This window comes from Falco cherrug, chromosome 6 (assembly GCF_023634085.1).
Source record: "Falco cherrug isolate bFalChe1 chromosome 6, bFalChe1.pri, whole genome shotgun sequence".
NCBI lineage: Eukaryota > Metazoa > Chordata > Aves > Falconiformes > Falconidae > Falco > Falco cherrug.
The window spans coordinates 17,420,038-17,432,072 of record NC_073702.1 but is presented as its reverse complement, the minus strand read 5'-3'; the positions used below and the strand labels follow the sequence as shown (position 1 = coordinate 17,432,072).

At 37.9% G+C, this 12,035-nt stretch overlaps 1 protein-coding gene across 1 annotated transcript in view; it reads right to left on the bottom strand.

Moving 5' to 3' along the window:
• Positions 1–9,423, bottom strand: part of RAB23 (RAB23, member RAS oncogene family) — a 41,959-nt gene extending 32,536 nt beyond the window's left edge. Inside the window, exons 1-2 of the mRNA XM_055714165.1 lie at positions 9,311–9,423; positions 2,065–2,167 (exon numbers count right to left, since the gene is read on the bottom strand). The gene's annotated coding sequence lies outside the window, so the exon portion shown is untranslated. The remainder of the gene's footprint in view (positions 1–2,064; positions 2,168–9,310) is intronic.
• Between the last annotated feature and the right edge of the window lie 2,612 nt (positions 9,424–12,035).

Here is a 12,035-nt window from a genome sequence, read left to right as displayed (position 1 = left end):
CAGTAATAAAAGCAACATTTTAAGATCCATATATAAAATCTTCCCCAAAATCAGTAAAATGTTCTTCATGAAAATACTTTTAAATGGGCAACTCTAACGATGTTATACTGAATATCTCCACACCCCCGAAGGAAGAATAAAAGGTACTACACAAATAGCAAGGATCAAGTGCCCAATATATCTCTTTCTTATTATATGAGGCTTGTAAAAGGTGACCGGGAGACTGGGGAGTGCATTTTTACTGTAGAGTGGCAGAAGAAAATTGAAAAATGGCTTTATTAAATGTTCTCACTAGCTTAATTAAGAGACATATAATGAGGCACTTCATCTGGCTGGTTTTTATAGCCAATGGCAATAGTAAGTCTTTTGAAAAGAGAATAAAAGAGAAGAAAGGAAGTATTGCATTCACATGTTGTGTGGGGAGAAGCTGTGGCATAAAGAGGATCAATTATCTTGAAATTTCATGGGTAGAAAATTAAAAAGATTATTTCTGGTAGCTACTTTACACTTAGAACTTTGCTATTTTATCTTGCAATCACAATATTTTTTGTGCTGCTTATTTTCATGCCTATTGACTGACACTTGATATCTTCAGGTACGTATCGCAGTCTCCCTTGGTAATGTCCTTGTGCTTCCAGAGTGCATATTCTTGCTTGGCACTTAGACACCACCCACTAAACATACTCATTAACAGTATCGACTGTCCCTTCACAATGATTATACATAAAGAAGAATCTTTGACAACTGAAAAAAAATATTTACATCACTTTAAAGACCAGTAAATGCATTAGAAATAGTTAAAGGAAGTTATGGCAGGTTGTGGCATGCTTGTAAAGAAAGAAATCAATGAGTTGCATATATATGATAGATTAAAACAAAAAAGGCATTACTCTGCAGGAGGTGGAATTAGGAAGGTGGTGTAGGTAAGCTTAACTTGGAGGTTCCAATTGGTTAGGAGACCTTAGTTTTCAGTATCACAAGGCAGAAGGGAAAACATGGCATCTGAAGATCTCTTTTCTAATATTGACTCTTGCTCCTGACAAAAGGTTTAAAACAGAGTTTATGTATCTAGGTAAAGTAGATTTAGACTGTCATTATTACGTAATTATCAGTTGGAAAAAGACCACATTAAAAAAAAAAGAAAATATAAAAAGATTACAGAAATGCAAAAAGGTATTATGAACATGCTAATAAAGTTATTTCATTGGCAAACCCTTTTTTTATGTTTTGTAGTGTCAGAGAATGAAGATTTTGTTAGTCTTCCTGGTGTTTAAGTAAACTGAGGCCTCGTAAAAATAAAGCATATGTGAGACAGAGAGCTTTTGCTTTATTTAAATATTACGAGGAGTGTAACAAATTATTCAATCATTTACTTGAGGATTTTCTTCTCTAGCATACTCTAGAGAAATAAAGGCCATAATTTTGATGATCTGACAGGCTATGTTTTTCCTGTCATTATGCAGAAGCTTAAATTCTTTCAAAATCAATCAACCTTTGTTCAGTGGGCTGATAAACACCATTAACTCATAGGGAGGTCATTGAAAGCTGAGCAAGGACTCTGCCTCTGAAGAGCTGTCTGATATGTGTGTTCTTCATCCCTTGGCCAAGATTCATCCTCTCCTGCCCACAAACACGGACACCTAAACTGGGAACTCTTTGTACAGGCGTCAGAAAAAGGCAGAAAGACAGACATATAGGGAAAGAGCAATTCCAGTAACATTCAAAATTGTTCTGTGGGCCTGCCTACTGCCCCTATTGATTACAGAATCACAGAATGGCTGAGGCTGGAAAGGACTTCTGGAGGTCATCTGGTCCAACCTACCTGCTCAAGCATAGCCACATAAGCCGGTTACCCAGGACCATGTCCAGCTGGATTTTTAATATCTCAAATAATGGAGACTCCACAACCTCCCCGGGCAACCTGTGCCAATGCTCAGTCACTTCCACAGTGAAAGAGAGTAATAGAGATAGATAAATATCTCAAAGATGGTAAACATTCAACATGTTGTCTGAAAATTGGCAATTAAATAGACAAAAGAGTCCTAGATAAATGAGTGTGCTCACCTGAAGCAAGACAGCAAGAAGTCATCTGTTACTCGATAGCTGCTACTTAGCTAATCAATGTCCAGCCCATGTACTCTCTTCTGGCAGCGAAGAAAAGAAGGGCCTAGGAAACAAGAATGGGGAAGTGGGTGAGGTTGTGTGTGAAATGGAGCAGAGGGTTGTAGGCATGCTAGGGGAAAGAAAAGATGGTGATCCATAAAATCCAAATTGTATGTATTCTTCTAATCATAGAGTAAGTGCTGTACTTCTAATGCCATACAGAGTTCAGGAATTATGCTAGGTCCCAGGTACTTCAGGGGGATCATCTTTACGCAATGACCTGTTCCCACAGCCTGTGTGGGTCACTCTTCCATTCCCAGCTGGAACAAAGCCACTCGGAAATCCAGCTTTCTACACCACAGCAGGCACTGCCAGCTTTATAGCTACTCAGAGCTGGAATTAATAGTTTTGAAACTTTTGCGTGGAGTAATGGGGACAAAAGGAATGGATAACATGGCTTGTTATCTTTTCCCTTCTGTTTTTAGTTTATTTAAATTCTCAGGTGGATCTAAAATTCCAGAAATAGTGTTATAAACCTCCGTAACAAATAGAAGATACACTGTCTTGTCAGATTTGCTCTCCTGAACTTTTGGTCTGCTTATCTACAATTATAATTACAATGAATAAGCTAAAAACTGAGGCAAGAAACCAAGCAACCATATCACACTCCAATGAGCTGAAATGGTTTTAGATATCACTAGCAAAATTTCAGCCTGAATATGTGAGTGTTGCCTCAAAATGTTCTTCCAGCTGACTGCCAAAGGCTTTTTCTGTATGAAATGAGACTCCCACTGCTTGATCAATTTTTTCATAAAATTCAATCCTAAATTTTTGTGGCTTATGTAGTACTGCTGTTATGATCCCAGCTCTGTGTCTGAAGTACAGAATTGTATAGTTTGTTTATATTATTTCCTTTTTTAAAAATGTTTTCATTGATCTTCTATGTAAAAAAAGAAAATTCCTTAATTATGTTTCTAAACTTACAGGAATTATTAAAATGCAAAGAAATGGAAAAATGGAAATGATTCACAATTAATTTGTTCTTTGATTTTCTTTCAGCCTTGACAATAAAACTAGGTAACATATATCCACTGTAACACTTTGAGGCTCTTGCTGCAATCTGTGAGGAATGTTTCACTTAGAAGTAACTGTTTTTATTGGTACAGCCAAAAAAATTAAAATTTGTAAGACCTTATTTTTATAAAATATCCTTCAAATTCAGTATTTAATTTGACAATATTATCTAAAGACATTTAAATGCCCTTTTCCTTAAAATAATGTGTTGTTCAAAGGTTAGAACTTCAATTTTTAGGATGTTGATGAAGAAAGCATCATAATATTATTTACTAGTTAAAATAATACCAACCAGGAACTAACGCTGTGCTTCTTAGGCTTCTACCACTATAAATGCATGCATAAGAAATATCAGTGCTTTGCCTCCCAAGGTCAGGATGTAGATGTTTTTACAATAATAGTCACAGAACTTATCGCATACCAAACTATTATTTGTGCATTTTGAGATCTCGATGCTATGACATCTTTCAGACATGCTGCTTTGTGCATGTGTAATGAATTGTTTCTCCAAAAGCATGGCTCCTACACTCCACTGCAATACTAACAGCAATAAGGAAGAAAGATAATTTGCTTCCTTTATACAAATATTCTCAGCTAAAAATGTATCCAGCATACATAAAGCCTATTCCTTTCTTTAAAAGAAGCAAACCTCAGATAGTTGAAGAAATCTAACTCAGCCCTAGTCAGGCTTGTGTAGCAAGCACAGCTGGACTCCAGACACTGACTCATTCTCCAATTACCACTATCCATCTTTTTTTTCCAACAGGCTCGCCTCTGGCAATAAATCTTCCAGCTTCCCAAACGTACTGTCAGGCTGAGATCATGTCAATGTAATCATAAAAACTAAATCTATGTCCACGCCCATAAGGAGGAAAATAAGACAAGAATTTGGAACTAACTAGCACCAATAAAGGCATAAAAAAAAAAAAACAACTGGGAAAAATACAGACAACTTTAGAACTTCTTTGTACAGATCACAGTGGAAATACTCTGCATCTGTGTTTACCAGACCACCCTCTGTAAGTCTTCTGTATTTCAGTTGAAAGCAGGACAGGAAGGTGATTTATACTTAAGAAAGGCTACCCTTAGTTAAAAGCAATAAGACATCAAAATTTGATGTTGTAAGACGTTATAGCTAAACTATAGCAACCCCCCCCTATGTTTTAAAAACTATAAGACAATAAATAGTGGTCTCTACCAGCCCCAGTCTTGCTGTTATATGTAAGTAAATACTTATTGATCTGAAGGACTGTTTGCAACATCTAGCTGCAAATTTCAGGTATGTAGTACGTTGCATGTTCTTGTGAGCTCAGCGTGTGGGCTTTACTGTTTTGGCACAGCAGATCTCCCTTCAAGGTTACTTCAGATAATTTGGATTTGAGTTTAACTGAAAGATCCGGAGATCCACTCTTTCCTAAGTCAGTTATCTTAGACCAAAGTTAGTTGTACGGATCCATACAGTGGATGAAATTCTATGGCCTGTCATACGTAGGCAGTTTAAATATATTTCCTTCTGGTTCTAAAATCTATTAAAAAAAAAAAGCAGAAAAAGTAAATCAAAAAGCATATTCTATTTTTACTAATTGTATGACCATTATCTTTCTGTAGACCACCAGCAAGCACCTTACAATCAGCCCATCATCAGTAGACCACAATTTAAAACAGACAGTTGTCACTGATGGAAAATGATCTGTCAATCACAAAAACAATATAGAAAAGGTACTGTTGAATTTCCAGAGCTACCTCATTTTTTAAGGAGTTTCTACAGATATCCAAAAATTCTAGCCAACTGATTTCTTTGACCTACACAGCACGAGAAGGATAATATCCTGAAGTAAGTATGTGGCTGACAAACTGGCAGGTAGAGAGTCCCAACACCAAAAACAAATGGATATAAAAATTTGGTTGGTTTTACAAAAGCTCAGGCAGGCATTTTTTCCAGTCTTTTCAAAGTTCAAAAATGTCAGGGAGAATGATTTTCTGACATTTTCTTTGGCTGCCACTGAAAACTTGTCTATATTCAGGCTATTACACATGAACTTTAAAGAGTCTGTCACAGCAACCTTAAAAAAAAGCTAATGAGCTCAACTTTAGTTTACTGAGGGAGACAGGAACCTTGTGAGTGAATTCAGGTATTTTTATGACAGGCTTTTAGGAGAATGCTCAATAAAAGTCACATAAACCACTATGAACAAGGATAAACGAAATGGGAAGTTATGCTAGTCTTTTGGCTCCAAAGCCAATAATCTGTAAGAGCAAATGTTTCTGTAATTATCTAAAATGCTGTTACTTCCCCTGTCTTCATTTATACATCACATCACTGAATTTTCAGAAAAGCCCTTTGTCTGAGATGTGCCTTTGAATTTCAGTCCTGTCAGGAGACTGCACCAGGAAGTTGCAGCTGTGCTGCTTCTGCCTACTTGGCCTATGCCTACATTTGGAGAGGCAGAGGGCTTGGGAGGTGGGAGCTCTTCTCCTCTTCCCTGGACAGTCTGAACTTCTTGGATGGCAAGGGTGAGATGGAGACAGGATGAAGAATAGGGTGTAGATCCCTTCAGCTGTGACTACTGAATGGGGAGCGCCTGGAGATGCAGAATAAGCAGGTTAGTAAGTCTGATGCTGGTGAAAAGAAGTGTGGGAAGAAATAGGGCTGGCTCAGGCTGCCAGTGAGGGGAAGAAGTGAACTATGGTGGCATTATCCAGGACACCAGGCTGGTTGGGGATGGGGTTGCTGCTATTACTCAACTGCTGAATTATTGCTGCCTACAAGTGAAGCCACATATTTGGAGCTGGGGAATCTGTGCAGGCAGTAACACAACTACTTCCTACGCAGGAAACAGAACAGGGGAAGGAAATAGTGGGGGAATGGGAAAAATAAGCATCACAGGTTTCTGGGGCCCTGAAATTGTCAGAGTGGACTGAGATGTAAGTCAACTGGGATGGGAGATGAAGAGACTGAGGAGATAGGGATGGCAGCCTAACCAGCATACTTCTGAGGACATCTGGGACTGTCCCTCTCTTTTTGAGACTGCCTGCAGTGTACTCCCCTCCTATAGCTTTGGCTTTGTCAGTGCCCTGTATAGAGTGTGCAGGCTGCTGTGGGCATACAAAGCAGAACCAAGATGTTCCCAGGCCTGTAAATAAATTAACACTCTTGGCTCTGTTCCATAAGAGTATCACCTGCTCCCTCCTGCAAGCCCATGAGATCAGTCAGCATGGTATGTGTGTATCATGGAGGGTGTGCTGCCTGCTCACCACTTGCCACCAAAGGGATACTGGCAGCTCTGCCACTGCTATAAAACCGTGCTTTGTTGTAGGAAATTCTCTGTTCACCTCCATGCAAGAGGTCCCTGAGAGATGATAACAGTGGACTTTTAAATCCTAAACGTGAGTTACTGTCACATAAAAGCTTATTTCCAATTACCTAATTTTCTTATTGTTCTTCTCATTCCATCAAATCTTTAACTAACTGGACTTTTAAATCAAAACCAAGTGTAGTTTTTATTTTATTACTCTTCTGGTATATTTTTTTTTTCTACTAACCAATATATTATTGTTGTGTGGTACCTCTTTGTACACCGTATAGGGGTTTGTCCTATGTAAGTTTTTGTACTAGCCTTGCCTCTCTACTGTGTGGACAACTTCTAGAGATACATGCAATATTACGAATTTGTCCCAAATGGTTGGTTCTTTCTCTCATACTCTTACCAGAGGGAGAACTGTATGTGAAGTTTAGTGCTTTGCTGCTGATGCTCTTCTGTTTATTTAACAACTTTTATTTATGATAAAGAAAGGAAGACAAAGAAATTCTTGCATTTGAAATGAAAGCATGGAAAACTGGCTCCTCAAGCCCCTGTCATCTTTTACATTGTTAGAAAGATGCTTAATTCCCGAGGGAGATAATTATTGACCTTAATCTTAGGTGACCCTTTGGCCATGGAAATTGTTTGTCCTCAAGAGTAAGAGAAAGACTTTGCATTCAATAGAGAGCCAGTACAGGGAACAAAGAAAAGGCAGAAACTTTTCTTAATCAATAAAATAGCAAACAGATCTGGTATTGTTGAAATACAACAAATTCAAAACTAAAGCACACAAACTAAACAAGTCTGAGAGCTGTTTGTGCTCTGTGACTCCCCAGGGCAGACTTTGTAGGAAAAAATGTCCTACATTGACTTGAGACATCCAGCCTTCATAACTGCTGAAAAGTTCTCTGAAATAGTAGGTGATTTTAAACTACAGCAGCACCAACACATGTGAATTTCCTGTTATTGTAAAACGAGACTTGACTGTCTCTGAAATGGAAAAATCAGTATTTTTGCTCCACAACTGACCATTTTGCTGCAGCTAAACTATATCCGTTTTATTTCCCTGCCCTCTAGAATCTGTCTGTAGGTGCCCAGTACTTGGCCGCTTTCCTCACAAGGTGAAGGTAGATGAGTGTGCACAGTCTGTACTACGCAATCAAGAGAGTGAGGAATCAGGAGAGTATTCAGGTTGCTAGAGAACAGCAAGAAGAGCCAGGAGAAATGCCAGCAGTGATTTTTAGCTGTGATGACTGCCATTGTAGCTGTTGCACCTGCTTTAGTGATTTTTGCTTTGTTCTACTTTCAAAGTCTACCTTTGTCTAAAGTCTGGTCTAGAAGACCTCAGAAGAACTTTCTTCCACTAGCATGGAATATCAAGTTATTGCAGAGATCATCATATTCATCATATATTGGTGAGGCACTCAACATCTCTACATGTACTCAACACTCAATATATAATTACATATCTACCATCATTTGTATCTGTATTTAACTGTATACAGTTCACTGGGAAGGCAAAACTGCAGGCACTCGAAGTGTGTAATACCATGCACTACATACATAAGTAATGGTTCCATAAAAATCAAATACGTATAAAGAGAACACAGTCACTTTTGAAAGCATTTGGCACCCTATATTCTAGGCAAAAAAATAATTTGCAGTTCTGCTGCTTTTTTTTGCAATGCATCAATATCCCCTAAAATATGGCAGTAAGGTATACTAGCTGGATTCATTTATATTCATTGTGATCCACCCTTGCCATTTAACTGTTACTAGTTCTGTTATAAAGATGTTAGGTCTTTATATCTAATAACCTTGTGGTTTTGAAGGCAATATGTTAATAGCTGTGCAACAGATAAGCTTGGTTTCCTAACTGGAAGTATAAACATAGTAATCTTTTCTTAGTGTGTCTATACTGTAGGCAATTTTAATGGTTATTTAAAAGTTAGTAGGATGAATCTCAGTTTCTGAAATTTATTATGTAAAGGTGCCATATAGTTTTCAAAACAATAATATGTGTACCAGATTTGTACATATTCACATAGGTGACCTGAAATAAGATTGCAAGATATTGGTGCCAATAGTTATCCTAGCTCTGTAATCTGAAAATAAATCAACAGTTTTACCAGCAAGCCCTGAATTTTAAGGAGTGTTACAGTAGGAACACGTCTACAGTGCTGGAGGATGGGGCTCGGGTTTTACATTCTGAGGCTACATTCTGCTTCCAGTGAAACCCGTGCAATTTTAGACAAGACTTAATGGCGAGAGAAGCCTTCATTTGAATTTTGCGCCATTACTTTTTGATAAACTAGTCGGTGTTGCTTCTTCAGCTCAACTTCCACACAGCCTCAGCCAAAGGAAATGCTATAACAAGGCAAAAGTAATATAAAGACAAAATACTAAGAAATAAGACAAAGTAGTATTTTTAGTTTCTAGTAGGAAAGTGGCTCAGAAATTAGCTAGTAAGTTAATAACCTTCATCTCATGTCTTGCTCAGGAACTTCCAGTTAATCTGGAATTTTACTTGCATAAGGAATGTAGGAGTTACCTCTAATTGCTTATGCTGGTATAAATTTATAACTGGGAACAGGACCTAGTATTACATACAAGGAATACTCTTTTTCTCTAACTTGCAAAAATACTGAAGTATCCACTCCTGCACATGGCTTACATTTCAAAAAGACCACAAAACCCCAACCCAGAAAACAAGCAAACAAAAACCCAAACCCAAGCAAACTTGAGGTAAACAAATGGAAAATAAACCAACTACTCAGACACCTAAATTTAGGCAGGCTGGATGTCCTTTCTGAGGCCAGCAGGATACATACCTCTTTCCAAGTATTCCATGGGAAACTGTCCCTTTAAAAGAAGAGCTTAAAAGGTAGGTGTGGGTTCAGTGGCTAGATTAGGCAGACCAGATCCCACCTAGACGTTTATTTTGGGTTTTCAGTTGTAATGGTGGAAGTGCACCGAGTAAGTCTAAACCAGAGATTTATTGGCAATTGGAAGGTGGCTAGCCACTTATGTTTAGGTTGGAATTTTGCAGAATGTTTTACACAGCGACTGGGTATTTGAAAACTCAGTGTGTGTCAGTACTGAACAGGACATTTTTTCACAATCAAGTCATAGGCTTAAAATGGGAAATCTGCCTGGGCAAGTCTGTATCATTCAATAGCCCTAAATAAACACTGAAAAGGCTGAAGAAAATCATTAAACTGCAGTAGGGTTTTTTTTGATGGAGACAGCATAGTATTTAAAAAATTTTAGACAATAAGAGATTTTCCTTGTAAAAAATATTTTAAACACTTTTTGCATTATTCTGAATCTTGACAATTAATTCTTTATATGATTAATAAAAGGATAAAAATCTTAGATACATATGTCTAGGTTTTATGTTGGATAGCAATACTTTTTGGGGTTAAAGAAATCTTTCAATTATGTACAGATTACTTGACAAGAAAGGATCCCATTTTCTTACTGCTATACAGGTAGAAATTCAATTCATCTCAAGAGAGTATTAAAAATGCCGCAAATCCTAAATGTTACATATAACAAAAGCATTTTCTTCTTCTAAATTAGTTTAGTGTTAATAATTTCCAAGAAAAGAAAACATCAGTATCTATACAGATAGACAGACTGAAAAGCTTCTTTGCACGTTTCAGAAGCTCACGATTCAAATATAATAAATACAGACATACTGGGGAAAAGAAGAAGGAGATCCTTATACAGCAGAATACATTAAGTTTACAGAAGAATTCTGTTTTCTTAGTCCTGATGCTCAGTAGTTCAAACCTTCCCCTGTCCACCTTTTTGGAGATGATGGAGCAGTGGCTGAACTCAAGTTATATTTACACTGATTGGGCAGCATGTTTGTGTTAACTGGCTGGTTGCTGCTGCTCCACACACGAAGGAGGCTGGTACCCATGGCAGAAATTTGAATCTCTTTCCTTTACCAGGATCTAATTTCTCAAAATTGTGAGTAGTTCTTATCTTTGATGCTTCAAGCCCTCTCTCTAACATTGATTGAATGCTCAAAAATTATCACAGGAAGAATAACAAGAGAAAAAAACCACCCAAACAGGTCAACCTGCCCCTCCCCCCCCCCCCCAGCCCCAGCAAGTGGAACATCTTGTAATGGAGTACAAGAGTGGCATCCATTTGGAGAAGCCTAGCACAGGGACAGGACAGACTCTTCCTTGATATGTAGCCTGAAAAACTATCCTAAGGATTGGAAATATGATCTATAACAGAACAAGGATGCAGTGAGCATATTTGCTACAGCAGCCTAAACATACTGACGAAGATGCATGCAGTGAGAGGCAGAGGTGGATGACAGACCTACCTGTCAGGATAAATTTCAGAAGGTTGTGAAAATGTATCTAGATTTCCTCTGCCTGTGTACTAAAGTCTTGGGCAGGGGTCTTGGGGGATAAATCCAGGATCTGAACGCCCTGTATGAGTGGAGCCAGAGAGTCTTACAAGGGATATGACTGTTGTCACTCCCCACTTAAATTAACACTGAGAGACTGAGAACATATTCCAACTAAAATAGCCCCCTGAACCTCTCTTCACTGCACGATTCACAATTTACTCACTTCAGAGCCTGCAGAAATTAAAGGCCAGCTCAGAATATTTACCCTGCTATTCATAGTAAGTACAGAGATACCTGTGCATCATGGTCAGAAACAAAAATCTTGGTAAAACCTGGATGGCAAACATTTAAAGATGTAATAAAAAGCATGAGCAGAGAACTACAAAACAGACATACAAAGAGAAGTTGGTCTAGCAATGACACAAATACACTACAAGAAAAGTATAAACCTGTCAAGACTTCTGAAAAAGCCAGACCAGTAAAGGGATTGAGTTAAGTGATGAAAAAAATCTATAAATAAGAGGTAAAAACATCAAGTAAGCAAGTTATGAAGGCAATTACATCTAAAGACTGAATTACATGAGAATTCACTCAGGCTGATGATAAATGCAGTAAATAAGATTGTGGATAAATTAACAGTAAGAGTTGAAAGGGAGCTGGAAGCAGAGAAAGGACACTTTGTGCTAATCCCTGCCATCCACAGAGATCCAAACATGCCAAACATGATGGATGAAAGGAGCAGGTTGAAAGAGAGACTAGATATTGGCATTACCGTATTTACCCTTTTATTAGCAGTTGTAGTTACTCAAGTAGAGAAGAACCAGGCTCTGACAGATTAGCATCAGGCACTCCGCTAGATAATATAACAAAAGTGGCAGTAGAAACTGTGTAATCATTTATATTTAATGCAAATAAGGACTCTGGTTTTTGTTAATTAGGTAGCAGAACAGTTTGGAGTATGCTGAATTGGGCTGTGTTTGGATGTGATGATGGGGACAATTTCACATCTGACCATATGGATGTTGTTTTAAAACATTTGTGAGGTGGGTTGTTGAACATCAATGATTCTCTTAAAAAAATACTTAAAAAATCAGACCCTACTGGTAACGTTACTGTGGAAGTGATGCAAATATAGGTTTCAATAAATGCATCAGTAAGAAAATTTGGGTTATGAAATTTGG